The 19,282-nt window shown below is 45.6% G+C and overlaps 2 long non-coding RNA genes across 10 annotated transcripts in view; both read right to left on the minus strand.

Annotated features, from left to right (window-relative positions):
* Positions 1 to 626: 626 nt before the first annotated feature.
* On the minus strand, positions 627 to 4,686 carry LOC125992384 (uncharacterized). The gene is made up of 5 exons (XR_007489596.2): positions 4,396 to 4,686; positions 3,148 to 3,255; positions 2,008 to 3,078; positions 911 to 1,944; positions 627 to 838 (listed from the first exon to the last, which is right to left on the minus strand). It is a non-coding gene; the product is annotated as an uncharacterized lncRNA (long non-coding RNA).
* Positions 4,687 to 4,773: 87 nt separating this feature from the next.
* LOC125992383 (uncharacterized) overlaps positions 4,774 to 19,282 on the minus strand; it is a 155,856-nt gene continuing 141,347 nt past the window's right edge. For 5 of the 9 annotated variants that reach the window (XR_011086216.1, XR_011086218.1, XR_011086219.1 and 2 more), the window contains 2 exons: positions 6,375 to 7,730; positions 4,775 to 5,435 (listed from right to left, as the gene is read on the minus strand). This is a non-coding gene — a long non-coding RNA (uncharacterized lncRNA). Of the gene's footprint in view, positions 5,436 to 6,374; positions 7,731 to 19,282 lie in introns of all 9 variants that reach the window. The other 4 variants (XR_011086221.1, XR_011086215.1, XR_011086217.1 and 1 more) reach the window with 4 other exon arrangements.

Genomic DNA, 19,282 nt, shown 5'->3' on the forward strand with positions numbered 1-19,282 from the left:
ATTAAAGCTTGCTCCTCTTTTAAGCTCCCTTTATTAATTGCGTATTTATACATGAATGTTTTTGTTTTCTTTTTATGTCTGTTCCTATATGAAGACTTGAATGCTTATAATTGCTTTGTTGTAAAGTGTTTTGAGCTGCATTTCTTGTATGAAAGGTGCTCGACAATTAAAGTTTTTTATTATTACCCTCTGGTCTCGCGGTCCTGTCCAGTCCCTCTCTGTGCAGGCATTTATCCGATCCACCGCCCCAGCAATCCTGAAAGGCAGACATATTGTGGTGGTTTTGGCAAGGGGAAAAATTCCACTAGCACACCCCCCCCCCCCCCCCAGTCTGGCAGACATTATACCCTGGTATTCCACAAAGGGCAAAGTATAAGCACGTTCCACCCTGAGTGCACCAGGGCCATGCAGGTACTGCCGGGCACGTTGGGGAGGGAGGGAGGGAGAGAGAGAGAGAGAGAGAGAGAGAGAGAGAGAGAGAGAGAGAGAGAGAGAGAGAGAGAGAGAGAGAGAGAGAGAGAGAGAGAGGGAGAGGGAGAGGGAGAGGGAGAGGGAGAGGAGAGAGAGAGAGAGAGAGAGAGAGAGAGAGAGAGAGAGAGAGGGGGGGGGGCGCAGGGGGTGCCTACTTTGCCGATTCGTATCTAGAGGGTCACAGCAACCCAAATGCCCGTGCGTGCTATTAGTTACCCTATTCAAACAGACAGGGGCAGGGAAAGCACAAAAGAAAAAACAAAGTCATACTCCCCCAAACGCTGGCTGCATCTGCACCCATCAGTCTCGTGTGGGCCGCTCGTCACGGGCCAAGGTCCAGTTCTGCTCCGGCCGGTGTTGGACTCGTCTTTCAAGTGCAAAAAGACAAACAGCACTCAGTTGCATGCGGTTCACTTCTGTCAACGTACTCATTACCTACCCCCTCCCTGGTCTTGTGGGTGCAACCCAGTCCGTCTCGGTGCAGGCTGGCGCTCGCCCCATCCGCTGCCAGCTGAAAGGCAGAAAAATAAAGAAATCAAATTAGAACCAACAAGTGTGTCCACTACGCTTGCAGATTGGATTGCCATGTCACCGCCTCTGGCCAGCCGTGCATCAGGCTCCTCTTCAACACTTGGCACTGCTTTCTTTGGGTGATTCCTTCCTTTGCAACCCGCTCACCAATCGCGGGTCTGGTGGCCTCCGTCCACCGGCTCTTCGTTTCATACATCCACCTTGCAAGACAAGCACAAAGGTCTCGCTGCGCAGTCGGTTGCGCTTGCCGTCGCTTGCGCCGTCGCTTGCCGTCGCTGCGCGTTTGGCACTCAATGAGGGCTGCACAACATTTTGGAAAATCGATGATACGGCAGTATTGGGCCAGACCACTGCATTGAGGCAAGTTGTGCAAAATTCTTGGATGGAGGTTAACTATTTGATCGCAATGAGATCAGCTAGATGAGTTAACTTTAACTTACATCAATGACTTATCGTCTTAACTCATTACAAATAGTTAGGCAAGAAAACATGTTTCATTTGAGACATGAAAAACAAAAATCTTTGCTGTCTTAAAGTGCATGTCAATAACCTAGACAACTATATGGCAGTTTTCCAATACACGTGCAGCCCTACACGTCACCATTGGTGTCCAAAAGGCAGCCGAGGGGCAACTTAATCAACACACCACACGAATGGACACAAGACTGCTTTGTAGCACTAAATATCAATGGCAACATTTCGTGATTGATTTAAGGAATTTGCGTCAAAGAATTCTGAATTTGTTTCAGTATGCAGCCCTCAAGCAGACATTGGGACACCGCTGGTGTAATTAAAATAAATAAATAAAATCTTTCACACGTTGAAGCTGAGCAGGTCGACGCCTCCAGGGAAGCGGGTCTCCCTCAAAACACTGCGACTTCAGAGCGATGCCACAGCAGTCCGTTCACCTCTGATCAGATCGTGTCACATCCCGGTCGCCATCTGCAGAAACAGAAACAAATGTTAGAAACTCAGAGCACCCCAAGTTGTCGGTCACTTGCTTACTTGATCACAGCGGCTAGCTACTATTGGTGACCGTCACCGGGTCGGATCGGGCCTTGCGCCTCCCACTTTTGCGTCCGGCCTGCAAATGGCAGAACATGCAATGAGTTGGGCGCTGCTCGCATCATTACGTCTTCCTCGTGGATCGGCTCGCCCAAACACTGCCCCCTACACCTAGAGAACAAAGGACACACAGCTTAGATCAAGCACGACAGTGGTAGGTTAGAAAAAGACAAAATGTTACCGACTCGCTCCAATGCTGTCCTACACCTAGGGGAGAACAAAGAACGCAAGTACCACCGTGGTGGTAGGTTAGGGTTAGATGAAGTGCAACAGTGGCAGGTTAGAAAAAGACAAAATGGTACAAGGCAAATTGCAAAATTGGACATTCGGGATCGGCTCGCTCCAACGCCGCCCTACACCGATGGGGGAGAACAAAGAACGCAGCAAGCACGACAGTGGCAGGTTAGAAAAAGACACAAAATGGTACAAGTCATATGGCAAGCTTGGACATTGGGCTCCTCATCAAAGTTCAGTTTTGCCTCCATCCAAGTCACCACGTCCTCCCCCAAGTGAGCCGTCAATGGCAACCAAGCACAAGACACCGCTGGATCCAGATAAGCCACAACCTCTTAAGCAAGACCAACCGTCAGACCCCCAAACACTGTCCACACCTGTAACTTTTCCGTCGTGCACCCATAACCAAATGCAACCACACTGCCCCCTCCTGGGCACATGATCCGCACATGTTGACTTTTGCAGCGTGCTGCTTGATTCTTGACTTGATATAGCATTGCTCCTTTGGATATGGCCATTGGTCCTTTGGATATGGCCATTGCTCCTTTGGATATGGCCATTGCTCCTTTGGATAGGCCATTGCTCCTTTGGATAGGCCATTGCTCCTTTGGATAGGCCATTGCTCCTTTGGATAGGGCATTGCTCCTTTGGATAGGGCATTGCTCCTTTGGATATGGCATTGATCCTTTGGATATGGCATTGATCCTTTTGATATGGCATTGCTCTTTTTGAAATGGAATCATCCTTTTCCTCATCCCACTCGGCTCCTCTTGCAGCCTGCAAACACGCGCATACACCATTAATTGTGTGCTGGAAAGCTGAAACTTTGCACAAACTTGTTTTCACCTGATTTAGGACTAGTCTTCCTCAGTGTCCTCAACATCACTGAGATGGCTCAAGAGCCTCCCGCTTGCTTTGTGTCCAAGGATGCTGGCTCGGTGGCCTTTTATAGCGCTACAAAAGAAACAGAAATTATTGCAACAATTATAGACATCCAGTAGAGTGGCAATGGCATGATATTTTTCAACAATTATACATACCAAGTTCTAAATGCAATATATATTTAGGGGCAATGGCATGATATGTTTGCAACAATTATACATACTAAGTATAGTTCTATATATTTAATATAGATTTATAATTAGCATTATATTATAATAAGTTAAAATAATTACAATCATTATCAGAATGATCATTAAGATTTTAATTTTAGATCACCAAATGATTCCCGAGCGCGGCACCGCTGCTGCTCACTGCTCCCCTCTCCCCCAGGGGATGGATCAAAATCACATGGGGATGGGTTAAATGCAGAGGACAAATTTCACCACACCCAGATGTGTGTGTGACGATGATCATTGGGACTTTGGGACTTTAACTTTTATTATCCATCAACTCACCTCACGTCTGACAGATGATCCAGGGTTTGCGGCGTCGCACGAATTGAGCAGAGTCGTTCAAAACGGGAGAAAATAACGCGCGCAAATGTTTGTTGTGTAACGGAACACGGGCGGGCGCCATCTTTGAACAGACTGAGGCTGCCATCTTTGAACAGACTGAGGCGGGCGGGCGGGCGCCATCTTTGAACAGACTGAGGCGGGCGGGCGCCATCTTTGAACAGATTTGGGTCACGAATCTCTGATTTCGACATGACGTAACTTACTCGTCACATTCATAAGTTTGTATAACAAGGAAATAGCGCGCACACATCTGAACAGAACCAATATAACCAACGATCATAATTGTTTATTTGGCTATATTCAAACGTTTCCTATAGCCAGACAAACAACGTAAAAACGAATGAAAAAATGCTGGCCAGCATTAAAAAAAAAAAAAAAAAACGCGAAAGACATTTGAAATACTGTCGCGGCAAAACGACCGAAGCGCGCAACAACGCGACGCAAAGTCGATTGTGGCGTGCCGTGGGCAAACCTCAAACACTCTTGAGTTCCTGGAGAGCGAAAATCCTGCAAGAAATAGTAAAAGGCATCGTAAGAAACGCCAAACATTTGCTCGCGAGCGTGAAAATCCTGCAACAAACAAACACGTCGTCCGTCGTGAGAAACGGCAAGACACGACAAACATTTGCTGGCTTACCTGACAAACCGCCACGCGTTCTGTGGCACTTGCATTTGATAACTCCTCTTGAGCGCACCTGTCTCAAATTCACTTGAAGACGTGACGTCACATCCGCCAATTCAAATATTCTTCTTCTCCTGCTCGTCCAACGGCGCTTTGCACACTAGCGCCAACAGGTGACCTGTTATGGTGACAGGATTGCTTCGCTGACTATACGCTTACAATGTAAAACTTCAGGCTTAAGTGCTCAACTGAGACCGCAGGACACTTATTTATTTATTTTATTTATTCGTTTATTTTACCGATTGAAGTGTTCATGAGGTGTACCTAATAACAGGCCACTTCATTAGGGAAAAAAACAATAGTGACACTACACGAGGTAAAAAAAAATTGAAATGAATAAATAAGATTTAGAACATGGATGGATATTTTATTATTCATTTTTACCACACGGATGTTTTTGAAAAAAATCAACAGCTGTTATCTGCCATAGGGAGTACACTTTTAACAACAAGAAGCTTAATAATCATTGTAGAAAAGAAACACAAGAAAACAGCAGCAAGCTGGCGGCCACTTCCACAGCCTTCCTGGCACTCCGTCCGGTCCTGCTGGTCAAAGCTCAAATTACAACTCCATTATATCAAATTACAAAAAACTCACATTTAATTCACTAAGTACTCGCTAAAGGTTTTTCATTCAATGCCAGTGACTTCATGAATAAATCATTAAAAAAAAGGCTCGCAAAAGTGCTTCAGTATAACAAAAGGGAGCGACGTGAACTCAAAGTATATTAAAAAATGTCAAAGCACCACAAGGAGGAACCAACTTGTCATATTTAGTGCCACAAATCACACAGTATGACTGACTTTGTTTTGAGCTGGCAATCACTGGTATCTCATTTTTTCACTATTTCCTGTAACAATAGGATTTTAAACTTTTCGTAGGGTGGTATGGGACAGCAATAGCTTGGTTTTGTCAGTCCAGTCGGTTCCCAGCCGGAACAGAAGCAGCTTCCACGGAGAGCAAGAGAAAAGGGCTGAAGGGGTCGTCTTGGCAGGCTGCAAGAGAGGAGTGACAAATTAGAGGTTGGCAGCTTCAAAAGGAGATTCAGCAGGCCGGCCCGTGAGAACCCTTTTTTAATAAGCGCAATCCCCGTCTGAAGTCTCGCAGTGTAATAAAATCGGATAGGGTGCCTACATTTCTAATCTTCTTTCATTTGAGTGTGGATTTGTTGCCGGCTCACGCTGTGCTCGCAGCGCCTCGTCCCATGTATTAAATTCAAAAGGCGGAGTCGGAACAGATGGCGAACGTTGGTCTTTGGCGCTATCAAAAAAAATAAAGTTTGCGCTTGCATCTGGCTTGAATTTTGGGGTCAGACACACATCAAAATAAAAAGCAACAATTTGAATCATTGTTAACCATCTGCCTTTAAAATGTCAACACGTCATCCCGTTGTTTAACCGGCTCGTGCTCATTGATTAGCCGCGGCGGTAAAAGGTCACCAGATGGCCGATGCTTGCGAAACTCGGCTAACTGATGGATTACCTTGACATGTGCATTCTACCAATCTACCACCCCCCCCTAATACGCATTCTCTCGATAGCGACGTTAGCACGAGGATGATGTTACGTAATTGTACCCTCAACGACTCAATTTATCCACGCTATCCATCCATTCAAGGTTATGGGCACTTTTAAGCATCATAAATCTCATTAGTGGTGCAACATGTCTGTTTTGAAGCAATTTTCTGCTTCTCATTGCATCCTTTCATGCATAATGTAATGGTTTTACTCTGGGAGGGAGGGAGGGAGGGAGGGGCCGTGTGGGTGGGATCCTCCCGCTAAGGGCTCGTTACGCCACGCGTTCCAGTAGCTCATCAGCGAGCAGCCAGTCGGCCATTAAGTGTAATGCGTTATTAAATATTTACTCGGTCCAATGCCACCGCCGCGCAACGTTACAACGACACGTTTGTCATTAAAGGACATGGGCGCCATTACATATGCACGGCGAGGTTGCCGAGGGCGTCCGAAAGCACGGCGGTGACGTTCTCGTGCATTCTAACGTCTGCTACGCTTGCGTTCGGCATTTGGAGCATCTGCTGGAAGCTCCACGCGTGCATTCCTCATCGGCGGGAATAATTAGAATTCTTACATATCATATGGCATTTTCCTGGAACAAAACATACAAAATGGCAGATTATTTTATTTTATGAAGTCTTGGGACTTACTGGGCTGAGCTGGCACCTTACCTCTACTTGTGCCAAATCACGTGGAGTCTCAATGTCTCACCTTACAGCCGGAAAATTCCGCTACATGCATTCAGAGACGATCCGATTACGTGCCTCCGTTGCATTTTCAGAATCGTGCTTGTGTTTTGGGTTAAACATGTCAACAAATGGCTTAATTATAGTCATTTAGAGCTGCTTGGTGGAAGTACTTGTTGTAGCCGTGGGACTGCGGCACACACAGCGCGCACATGTGTGTGTGTGTGCGAGCACACTTTAGCGCGAGAGGGTTTGTTAATGATATTTACGGAGTCAATGAGGCTCGGGAGGAGTGCTACAAAGTGGCTTTCCTAGCACACAATTACACAGCGCAGTGACGTGCTGAGGGGGCGCCGCATGCTTCACGCTACGGGCCCTCGTACTACAACATGACCGCGACCGGGGCACGCTGAGACTTTGTTGTTGTTTGAATATGTCAGCATGGCTGCAAGGTTAAAGAAATCACCAGATGAATCACACACACATGGACACGTGACAAGGCCAAAGCGTAGAAGGAATTCTATATCGACACAGCAGCAGATTCCCTTCCAGCTTTATCAATATCCCGCTCCCCAAAAAAAAAATCTCAAATTGCGACGGAAGCTGCAGGTTGCTTGTCAGAGCTGCTGCACACTGTTGTGTTTGTTCATTGTTGACGCGACCAGCCAGCTGGCCGTGTCGTCTCGCTCGCTACAGGAAGGGAGCGGGCAAGGATGGCGGGGGAATTAACTACCCCCCCCCCCTTTTCTTCTCCAAGTATGGCTGCACCGGAGCACGATTTGTCATCGAGGCTGCGGCGGGCGCGACAAAGCTTTACAGCTGTGAAATGTGGCCAGTAAACAGTATCTTGCGCTGGTGGCCAAAGAGCCCGTCCCGCTGAGGGACTTTGCTGCCTTTGTGACTTTGAGAGAAGCCACGGCGAGGACGTGATTCTCTCCGGCCCAACTGCATTCGGGAAGTTCTTCCACCTAAAGGGCAGGATTGGTGTTTGGCAGCCACGACGGGATATTGTTCCCCGAAACAGGAGAAGCGGCGAGCTTTGTATGGCATCCAAGGATTGAAGGATGGCTTTCCATTTACTCCACTTTATCTATGAAAAACACAAACATGGGGAAAAAAAAGCCAAGAGTGTAAACGGCCACCAAACGGAAACAGATTATGTCCAATTATTGAAGATATTTTTGCTCCGTTGAAACTTGAAAGGGTTTGGCCTTTGTCTCCTGACCCTGATCTTCACCCGGGTTGACACTTTTAAAAGATTCATACAGATTGCCAGACCGCACTGACTGAATAAAATATAGTCTTAAAGCCATAAAAATCCTTTCAGGTCCTCCAGTTGAGGGCGGGGGACCGTAAACAAGTTTACAGGGCAAAGGGGATTGGATACTTGGCATCGTTTTTACATAGAGCGTTTTTCTAGTAAACATTTTGACGCTTTTACAAGATCATATTGTTGCGTGGAGAAGTTGCAAGAGTGCTTCCAGGAGTTGGAGAGCGTGTGCGGTCGGGCCTGCGGGGTCCTCTCCTCTGAACCGCCGGATCGATACTCGGCTTCAGCTTCACCATCAGGACCGCCGGAGGAGAGCTGGGCTCAATAAACCAAAGATTTTTCTCCCCGACATTCTGAACTTTTGAACGTCCCCAGAGCAGCTTTTATCCACTTTTGAGTTCATGCGGTAAATACACAGATTTCCAACTGAGATTTTTTTTTTTAGCCAAAGCGAAAGGCTAACATCTATGTACCTGAAAACGTTTCTTCTGCTGTGATCATCTCGTAATTAGCGCTCTCGATTTTCCGCGGTGTTCTACATGTTGACACAGTCGGAAGCATGAAATATTGATCTAGTCTATGTTGAGCCAAGGTTTTTTTTTTTTCTACAGGTTTGAGTGGTTAAGCACGGTAACCGAGGATCAATATTTGTTGACAGCGGTGGAGCCATTTTTTGAAATCAGGTTCTTCAACGCCACAGATCAAGAAATGTTGCTAGCGGATGCTAATGATCATTTCCTCTCAACCATCTCGCCGTCTGCGAGGAAAAATGGCTTTTCTTGCCGTTTCACAGCTCATCTAGTCGATACATGATTCCGTTTACTCGCGGTGACGTGCAAAGCTAATTAATCCCGGCGCGCTCGAGTCTGTTGGCACTGCAAAGTGGAATGTCAAAGACACAAGTGATGGGGCGCTTAAACAAATTCATTTGCCATCATCCGTTCGATGTGATATCTAACAACAGCAGCGCTTCTCCGAGGCCGGCCGGCTCTTCTTCAACAAAGTGCAATTTCACACTCGAGAATAAATGCAAATGCCTAGCAACTATCTTTGAGCTGCTTTGAGACTCGCCACTCTCATTTCCACCACCCATGAAAATAGATTTTGAATGAAAAGAGGGTCCATAAAAAAAAAAAAAAAAGGGAGAATCGTCAGCAGAAGCCTTTAACGACACAATCTCGGCGTGCTTGAAAACGACTCGACGTGTAGCCCGCGATCAGCATCAGTGCTAACTGCGCATGAAAATGAGCTGCGGCCTCTCATTTTGGTCCCCTCCTTAATCGAGTATCACGCTCGCACACCATGATGGACATTAAGCACAGTTTAGAGAAACGCAGAGGCCCCGGTAAAGAGCCGCTTCATTACCGCTGGCATTTAGCCGCCGTCGCCTTGCACCTTATCCAAGACAAATGCCAGCGTGCGCCACGCCGTGCCTCCCATTATATGATGACATCTGCGGAAAGGTTAATACACTTCTTAAGCACAGTAGATGCTCAGCTGCTCTCCAACACGCCGCCGTCCTCTCTCGCTATCATCGCTAGCTAGCGTACGGCTAACTTTATTAACGCGATAAACGGGACGAGGAAAAAAAAATCAAGGAGTTGATTTGGCAAACTTAAATATGCCTTTTTAAGATGCTGTCCACTTGATGAACAGAAGTGTTCCGATCCTGAGGGGACCTTCAAGCTAGAAGCTACATTGCAACATTAGCTAGTCGCGGACTTTGATTTTGCCTGGAAATAAAGTACTCAGTATTTCTTCCCCCCCCCCCCCCCCTGGCTTATTTAGTTGGAAATGAAAATAAAAGGTGATTTGCTGAGTCGGAAAATGACACCATGAGAGCCGCAAGTCATACAATTTATGGGTCATTCTAGGATTACAAGGCAATTTAGGCTCCAACATTTTGGAAAAACAGATCGTTTGTTTTACATTTGGATTCTTACCAAGGAAAAAAAAACAATTTGATTTGTAATTTCTGCTGAGTCATGTTTTTTTCTGTTCCTCTCGATGGCTAAAACGCTGCTAGGGATGTGGTTAGAAACTATTTTAGACTTTGATATGTAGATTAGTTATAGGGAGAGGAATAAAAGAAACAAAAATGAGGGTGCGCAAAAGCTACTTGAACAATATTTAAGGGGACAGAAAAGGTCCAACGTTTCTGGACTGACTCATGCTCAATGTTTTTAACATTCGTATTTACAAATTATGAGAAGTCACAAGAAAAAAAATGGGTGATTTTCAAAGTGCAATCCTTTTCTACCAAATCCAAAATTACCGACTGCTGCCGTTTTTAAACCAAGCGAGGAAATGTATAGAACAAAGTAAAAAATACGAACAAAGTGTGGAGAGAAAAAAAACAAGAAGCAGCACGCTGGAAAGTGACAGCCTGCGTGGGTGCGTTGGGAATAAACATCTTTGTGCAACCTTAGTGAGAGCAAAGTGTTGAGCATCACTAGAAATTACACTTACATAACACTTTCATTTCTCACATTTCATAACTCATCAAAAACAAATTCACGTCGTTTGTCTTTTCCATTTTTACCAAAAGAAAACAAGTCGAGAAGTAAAAGAATTCCCTTAAAGAATACTTGCTGCCCATTCAAATGTGGCGTCGAACGGAGCTCGTCTCTTTACGAAATAAAATGTCAAATGCTAATTTTTCATACAGCTCTCCAGAACCTAGACGAGTATTTTTTTTTTCCTTTTACTATGGACGGGGATCGAACCCAGAGCCTCCAGGTTGTGAGACGACCACCTACCATTAATCCACGCCGCCCCCATAAATGCATACAAATATTAAAAGCTCTATCAGTAACAGAGATGCTAGCACTTTGTACGCCCGCTAGCTGGCTGTCACTTGGAATTTACTAGAACAGCATATCACAAACTTCCCCAGGGATAGTTTTAAGCGCAATCTTGTACAGACTGAGCTGCACCTTTTTATTTCTTCGATTCGATGTAAATATGTAGCTCGGAGATTAAATGAGGGTTTTATCCACGGAGGCGGCCATTGGTTAGTGTCCATCACATCTCTCGATTATTCACCCCCCCCCCCCTTTTCTAAATAAGTTATCTGCTCTGATTTAGTTGAGAGATTCTTCCTAATGAAACAGACGGTCTCGGGACAAAACGTGTCTTCTCTTTGTGGCAGCTCATATCAATGACACCAATGAGTTTGGAGTTTTCCCATTACCCCCTCAGCCCCTTTCATAATCTCCGCTCTGCATTGGAAAGACGCTTGATCTAATGAAGACGCGGCGAAATAGCGCCTGAGAATATTTTTTTTTTGCCACCGCTCTCCCCTTAATCAATTTACAGGTCGCGAGGTGGCGGTTCGGCGAGATGATTATTGTTCTAGCGAGGCGGGCGTGCTCGTCTCTCGCTTGTCTAACCTCGCTAACGCCTCCGGAGCGGGGCGGCCAGATTGAACGATAAAGTCGTCTCGGCGAACCCGTCCTGATTTAGAGTCCTCGGAGAAATGGATACTTATTTTTCTCTTCGCCCATGTTCACTGGAGTGCGACATCATCAACCGCCTCGCTCTTCTCATCGTTTTTTTTTTTGAAGATTTAACGGCAGCGGGTCCAAAGAGGTCAGTCTCTCAATGTCAGTGATCATCAAGCGGCTGCCTCAAAAGTTTGGAATTCTATTTGGCCGCCGTAAAATACCGCAGTCGCATGAGTCACGGCCTGAGTTGAAAATGGGACTCGAAAAAAAAACTTCTGTACCCCCTAGAAGACACTTGGTACCTATGACCACCACATTCAACCGCAGACGGATTTAAATTTGCGACTATCGCAACGGTCGGGTGAACACACTGGAAACCTGCAAAGGAGCCCGCGCCGCTTGTACAACATCAAAACTTTGCGACGCATCCGTGCACTGACGTCCACAATCCCTTTGGGTCGTCTGCTCCGGTGTGAAGCCGGGGCCGTGTGCATGTGTAATGCGGTGGAAAGAACACAGCTTGGCCCTTCTACGCTGGAGATCCATAGAGGCTTCATAGCAGGCAGAGTTTGGTTCTGGGTCAGGGCATCAGTAGAAATCATCACTTCATCTACAATATCAGAGTATCTGATTTATGTTGATATCAAGTCATGCTTTGTGACCCCTTGACTTTTGTTCATCGCAGATTGACTGAGCGGCTTTTTTGTGTTTTGACAAGTGCAAGCCCGGGAAAGACACAAAGCGCACTTTTCGTTTTGCCGTCAGCCCCGGCGTACAAGTCTTTCAATTTCTTTTCGAGTCTATATTTATTGCTCAAATAAGGAGCATTGTGCAGAAGCATGAAGGCACTTTGGAGTTTGCTATTATCAGCAGACTAAAATGTGTCAGCGTTTGCTTGTCGGGTTGTTGCGCAGACAAAACGTCCTCATGTTTGTTTGAAATATGTGTTTAAAACTGCAACGTGTGGGTTGGGGGGAGGGGGGGGGGGGTGATCATTTTTGTAACATGTACCAGACTGATTGAGATCCCCACTCAACCAGGAATAAACAAACAGGGGAGAAAAAAAAAAAATCCTTTTGTTGACGTGTAGAGAGTGCCAAGCAATTACAAACAACATTAAAAATGTAATGAACCCTATTTGCTTCGGGGCCAGGAGCGAAATAGACTGGGAGTGAAGGATGACGGCTGATGAACGGGGGAGACGCTTTGCTGGGAATGTGTTGCCGTACAAATGGGGGAGGGCCTGCTCGGAATATTGAATCAAACTTTGGAGAGGGACGGCTGGACGGCGGCTCCGCTCGGTTATCCCGATGGAAGGATGCCAAAATGTGCTAACCTTCATTAGTTATGACAAACGGTGTCCGAGTTGTCGCTTGGTCCAAATGAGCTTTGCTCATTCTCCATATGCAATGGCAGCTTGTTATAGCAGAGCTACTATTAAAGGCCACTGAGGGAAATTGGATTTTTATGACCCCCCCCCTTCTCATCAAATGTAATTAAAAGTCGCCTAGCGTAGATACGCACCTTCAAGAGGTAGGAGGCTTTTCAAAAAGCCGAGATCGAATTAAAAGGATTTTTGACTTTGAAGAGGTTCATTCTGTGTTGTTTGATTTGTTCAAGTGTGACCGCGGTGCATTCCTGCTGGGATAAAAAAAAAAAAAAAAAAAAAGGCTCCGGCTCCCGTAAGTGCTCGGCTGCAACTTAACCATTTCCATGGCGACTAAGTAACTCTTACGTGGAGTAACAATGTTCATTTGTTAGTCAGCCATGTGTGACACATCCAGAAGACAAGATATTTCTCACTCGGGTTTCATTTCGTCACGTGTCGGGGAACGTAGCTGGCTAATGGACTGGGAAGGTGCTGGGGGAATTTGCTGAGTTGTTATCTCCCGGAGACATTATCAGAGCCTTACAGAGGGGCTGGCTCGACACAGTCGGCATTCTACAGCCAGGACTGATGTTCAACACGGTAGATAGAGCATCGTCATCTGGTTACAGTCTTCGTGTGATCTGATAAAGTGAAATTAGCATCGGAAAAAAAAAATCTATCATCTAACACTGTAAGTCAACTCGACTCAGCCCAATGACCTCCCGAAAACATTTAGAATAACATCATAGCGCTTGGATATTTTAGCTTTTTTGTACACTGCCCCTCGGGGGAAAACATTTGTCCACCGGAGGCGCCATGGAGCTCACGTTGGATCGCTCGGAGACTGCCAAAGAGCTTCAAAGGACCTGGCATCTTCTCCTGTTCTATTGTCTCGTCCGCCTCAGCCAGGAAACATCCTGTTTTTGGCACGCCGTGCCCACGAGACTCGCCAGAGTTTGCATTCACAGCTTGCAGCATCGTTCCCAAAAGCGAGAACGGGCCGATGCCAATCTGCCCGTTTGCCAGTATTAATAAACCCGTCCAAAAAGTTTTTGATCCTCACTGAGAGCAAAATGAACAGCACATCATCGCCCCACTTTTTTTTTTTTCTTCCCCCTTCTACCTTTTTTGGACACGCTTCAATGCCGACAAATCGACCTACTTCATTTGCACCGATGATTTATTCATTCATTAAGAGAGGGCGAAGCGGTAGGAATTTTCCAGACGTGCTATCGCTTGCCACAAAATTTGGTACCCTTGAATAATCCGATGTGATCACTCCATTGAACTAGAACTGAAACCAAAGATGTCATGGCATCAGACACAATTGAATTGTTCTCACAAAATCTTCACCTCAGGTGACCTCACCAGGCGGGAAGAAGAAAAGCTAGCAACACACTCAACAAAAGATTGAGTCGGTCCACTCAAAATAAAACGCTTGTTTTTCCAAGCCGCCTCAGCTGGCACTCATTTATGTTAGTGTTTGAAATATCGCACGTCTTTTGAACAATCAAATGAAACCCGTCTCCCTTGTCACACCTCATTTTGTGCAAATAATTCATCCTTCTGTCTTGGCCCAGCCTGCTTGTGAATTTCCATCGTCCGTCTCTGCTCGCGACGACACTTTTGACACCTCGCTGAAGTCGTTCCTTTCGTTCTGACCACGTTGAGTAAATAAACCCATTTGTAGCGCGGGCGATACGTCAGATTGAGTGAAAAATGAAAAATGCAAACATTAAAAAGCTATCATCCCTCCATCAGTCGACTCTGACCTCCGAAAGAGCTTTCCACGGGGGCTGTTTGGTTTTCGACAACGGCGGCGTGGTGGAATCGTCTCCTCGCATTGTTCGAAAGCCACGTGATTCGTTTTTTCGGCTTCATTTCTAAGCGAGGCGACGGGCGGAGAGCAGTGTCTCATGAATTACTTGCTTGCTAGCAGAAGGTTATTACAGAGAGATAAACAGAAAGATATAAAAAAAAAAAATCTTCAAGTGATAAAGAAGATCGATGACTCTCCGGCGGGAGCCTGCGCCGATGACTCCATCACCTTTAGGTGTCTCTAAGTTATTTCCTTCTCTCCGTTTCTAATCATACCGTTCTTGCCTTCCCCTCGCCGACTCCCCCGCTCTTCCCCTCGCCTCACCTCTAGCACCGATGTTAATAAACTCAATTGAAGCCCTTGTTGCATCCCCTCAATCATCACCCAACTTAAAATAACACCGGAGGGAACAAAGAGAACGGGGCTAGCGTGTCGTCGTTATTAATTGTCCAATGGATGAATATCCCATTACAGTTGGACTGAGGAATTGAGACGGAGCGGGGGGTTATCTCGTGATTAATGCTAAGTTCGCGCAACGCGTGATTAATTTCCAAGCGCGAGTGGGTGTTTAATCACGGCCACATGCGATATGATCAATTATAGGGTGGAGGAAAAAGAGCTGGATGATTAGACTACCTTTCAGCGGACGGAACATATGTCAGCCGAGGTTTAGTTGCTTCACTTGTAACTTGAAGTAAAAATGACAAATGAAAGCACGGAGGCTCTACTAAATGGTGGGCTAAAAAAAGATGGACTTAATAAAAGGGCTCATTCACTTTATTCTTAGCTATCGTAAAAGATAATTTCATCGCCTGCATTGGAATGTTTGGCTTTTTGCCCTGACAGCCGCGTTCCGCCCGTTAGCGGCTTAAGCTAGCTGCTGATTGACAGGATCGAGCAAATCCCTGAAGGCCCGATTTGGGAAGCGTCAAGATAGATGCTTCAAAAGTTCAACCTAGAGATTCAAAAACTATTTTGTCATCTCATCCGAGGCAACAATGGGCGAAACAATCCCCAGTTCCAGAAAAGCCCTGTTCCGCTCTTCCATCTGATTAACGTAAAATTGTATGACAGAATCAATTACCTCAAATCCACGGGCCTAATTGTGAATTTTTAAGGGCGCGGAAGTTGTTCTGTACATGGAGGGAAGCGAAGCCCCCAAACAACAACAACTCAACACGGGAGGATTCTTACATGGCGATGGAGCGACAGCTGCCTTATGGACTGCGCCACAGCAGTCCCACACCACAAAGCACGGCCATCTGGTACGTGAGGCAAGAGAAAGCAAATAGGCAAACTTTTCGACTGAGCTTGTGTGTTATGGAGTCCTTGTGCTCACATTGAAGCACATTTCACACTCTTTGGTCTCTTGTGTTTCTCGGCTGCTCCTTTTCCAAACTAAATGGATACAAGACGGCAAAAATTGACAAATTCTGCCCGCCAAGCAAGATGTTAGGTTCAATAACTCCACTTCAAAAGGCAGGATTGCCGCTTTTTGCACGCCGTCCCACATACGCATTCTAAAAAAATTGTAACTTTGAACTCCCGCTGAGAATTTTCCACCGACTACTCGAGAATTATTTGAGTTTCAAAGGATGCCAACTCAAAGCTTTTGTCAAAAAAAGGAAATATGCTAAACGCTATTTAACAGCGCACTTTATTATTTTGCCCATTATTTTGTAGCTTCTGTTTTTTACTTCATTCATCACTCTTCTGTCACGGTGAAGTCAAATCATAAGACGGAGAGGAGAAAAAAAAAAATCCCGTCATCACTTCTGCCACAAATGGAAAAATGGAAATGACCATCACTGCAGGAAATCTAATTACAATAAGTGAAGACTTGCAAGCCTTGGTCGAGCTTGTTAACCTCCTGTCAAAGACAACCAATCAGCATACTGATGCAATTTTTGCACAATATTTTTGCTTCAGGAGCCACCGAGTTAAATGTTATTCGAAAATCTCACTCTCCGCGGCCTTCCATTCCACTTCCTGTCTTCAACGCCGTTATTATTTGAAAGCGGAATTGCGGCAGTCAATCAGGGGTTAAAGCGTCACGTAGCCCGAGGCCTTCTGCCACTGTAATTGAAGCATCAGTTGGCGGAAAGGTCACACATATCTACGCAAAAGGTGATGGTACACTCATAACGGTTGTGCGTCATTTTTTCCTGACCTTCTGCTCTGTTATTGCGCATATATGTCCCACATTCAGTGGCAGCCATTGCTGGTACCTTTAGAATATAATTACACAATTGAGAATAGAAGGGCCAGGGTTAATGCGAGATGTTGTTCAACCCACAAATACTTATAATAACAAAAGAGAAGGTTGCGCTTCCCTTGAGAGCTCTTACCACATTAGCGCTGCCCTTGACTAAGAAAAAAAAAATCCTAAATATGTCCGTGTCGATGGCATCTGCACGACAAGAGTGACAACCTTCGAGGACTGTGAAACATTTTGATAAAAAAAGCAACAAATAAATGGCTTCAGAAATTGTTGGCACAATTGAGCCCTTATTTTTTGTTGCGCAGAAAGCTAGCAAGTATAAAAAAACGCTGCATGTTTAGCATGCTAACCGCTAACTCGCCATGAAATTCAGCTCCCCTTTAATTTAATGACATATTTGTATAATATACATGATTTAATAACATGAATTTAAATGGGTTTAAATCATGTGGGAGGGGTTACACTCTCACTTATTTAAAAAGCAAAAAAAATGGCTCGGAAAGATATCACCTGAAATAACGCAGGTATGGTATTTACGTCTCCATTTCTAAAACTGGACAAGAACGGTGTCGCGGTAGCTCCCCGAGAGACGCGTCACGTTTCACCTTGTGACACCGGCAAGGTCCCGAAGATAGATGAGCGCGTAATCGTCCGTGTTCAAGCGTTACCTCTGACGCATCGTTGGTGGTCCGCACCCGATGAATCATTTCCAAGTTCCGTAACTTGACGGCGGGGCACGCAAAACACGCAGTTGTTCCCTAACAACAATTTTACATTATTTGTTTAAGCTTTGTGGATGGCAAAACAACAACATAGCGCTCGAGTTTTCTTCCTAGCAAGGAGATTTCAAGAACACCAGCTGTTGGCGTATACTAATTAAAAGTGTCGACGCTCATTAGAAGACATGTTGCTTCCGTCGTCGGCTTTTCAAATTTAGTTTACTGTAAAACCTTATAACTTATAACTACACTTGTTAGTTTATTGTTATTATATGAACAGCCTATGCTCAAATTATTCTCTTGAATGTTCACCGTTGATGAAAAACAGCACCGAATTATTTGTATCGAGTTACTAAGCGTGACTTTGCATTCTGCTCAGGACATTTCGTTAGACTCCATGCCTGTAAATGGATGATGTTTTTTTTTTTTGCGCACACACATACACATGCGGAGCCACACAAAGCAGGGTTATTGATTTGTCGAGCGCCGTGGTCGAGCAGACCCGACTGGTCTTGCCCCCTGGGTTAGACACACAATCGGCGGAGGATGTGCCGCTTCTAAACTGTCCCTGGGCACCATTTTAAATCCCCGTAGATGCCTGATATTGATTTGAACTATTTCTCTCACCGCCAGCATCTCCTCCACCTCCATCATGTCATCTTTTGCTTCTTGTTTTTCTTTTTCTCTTTCCCGTTCCCCATACGGAAGCCTCTGTTGTCTTGAGTCTTGTTCCCAGAGGAAATTCGGAGATAAATAAAAGACAGGCATCTTTAAAATTGCAGCTGCCGAAGATGGAAAGGGAGGGAGGGGCGGGGGGGTAAAAAACAAGCTAGCATGACAAGAGTCAAATCTACTTACTGTTGTGGCAGAGGCAGGAAAGCATTGTCATGCAAAAAAAAAGGATGCGGGAGCGGCAGAAAAGAAAAATGCCAGTTTGATTCGAATGCATCGCGGCCTGTCATTGCAAAGCAAATGGCCACTTCCGCCAGCCGCTATGTCTCTGTCAAAGCATGTTCAATCATGTGTGGAATATAAAGTCACACTGTATATGCAGAGGTCGGTCCAGATATACCGGTAGAGGGGCAATAAATGCTTCGACTCGGTGTGAACGATTCATCGAATTCAAATCGGCGTTGTCATAATACTGACGGCGGCAGATCGTGCCCTTTCACTAGCTAGCACGGAAAAGACAAGGCAGTCGTGGCTTACGGGCACAGACAACCTCACCGTGGGGGTGCGCTAATTAGGATGACTTTGGGAGACCCAAAAAAAAAAGAGGAGGTAAGGTGAAGAGGACACGGCGGAGATAAAGGGGCGAATGTAGTAATAGCCCAAGTGGCGACGCTTTAAAAGGTTTGCAAAAAAATATACACAGGCGCATTTCCAAAGATAGATGTCCGAGAGGCTAGCTTTTAGCACAATCAGACAGGTCGCCGACGAGAGAGGCTTTCTAAAAATAATCCCCCCGTGTATGAAGCCGACAGGTACTTGGCAGCTGTTAGCTTGGGGGCCGCGGGGTCCGAAATGTCATTCATCACTCATTACTCGCTGTGATTTTAACCGGACGAGAAGGCGGTTGGCGGGAAATGTTGCAGCAAGTTTACCGTAACAATGGCCGCCCACAAAAAAAAAAAAAACACCTTCTGACCTTCTAGTAGGAACCAAAACAATAAAAGCCAACGGCAACTCGCTAACAACAAACAGTTGCGTATTGCTTGTTAAGTCTCGATTTATTTGACTGGATTTAATGAGATTGTGTCGCTGGCCCGAGTATGTTTCAATGTTTGTGTGTGTCCGT

Source organism: Syngnathus scovelli, chromosome 22 (genome assembly GCF_024217435.2).
Source record: "Syngnathus scovelli strain Florida chromosome 22, RoL_Ssco_1.2, whole genome shotgun sequence".
Lineage (NCBI taxonomy): Eukaryota > Metazoa > Chordata > Actinopteri > Syngnathiformes > Syngnathidae > Syngnathus > Syngnathus scovelli.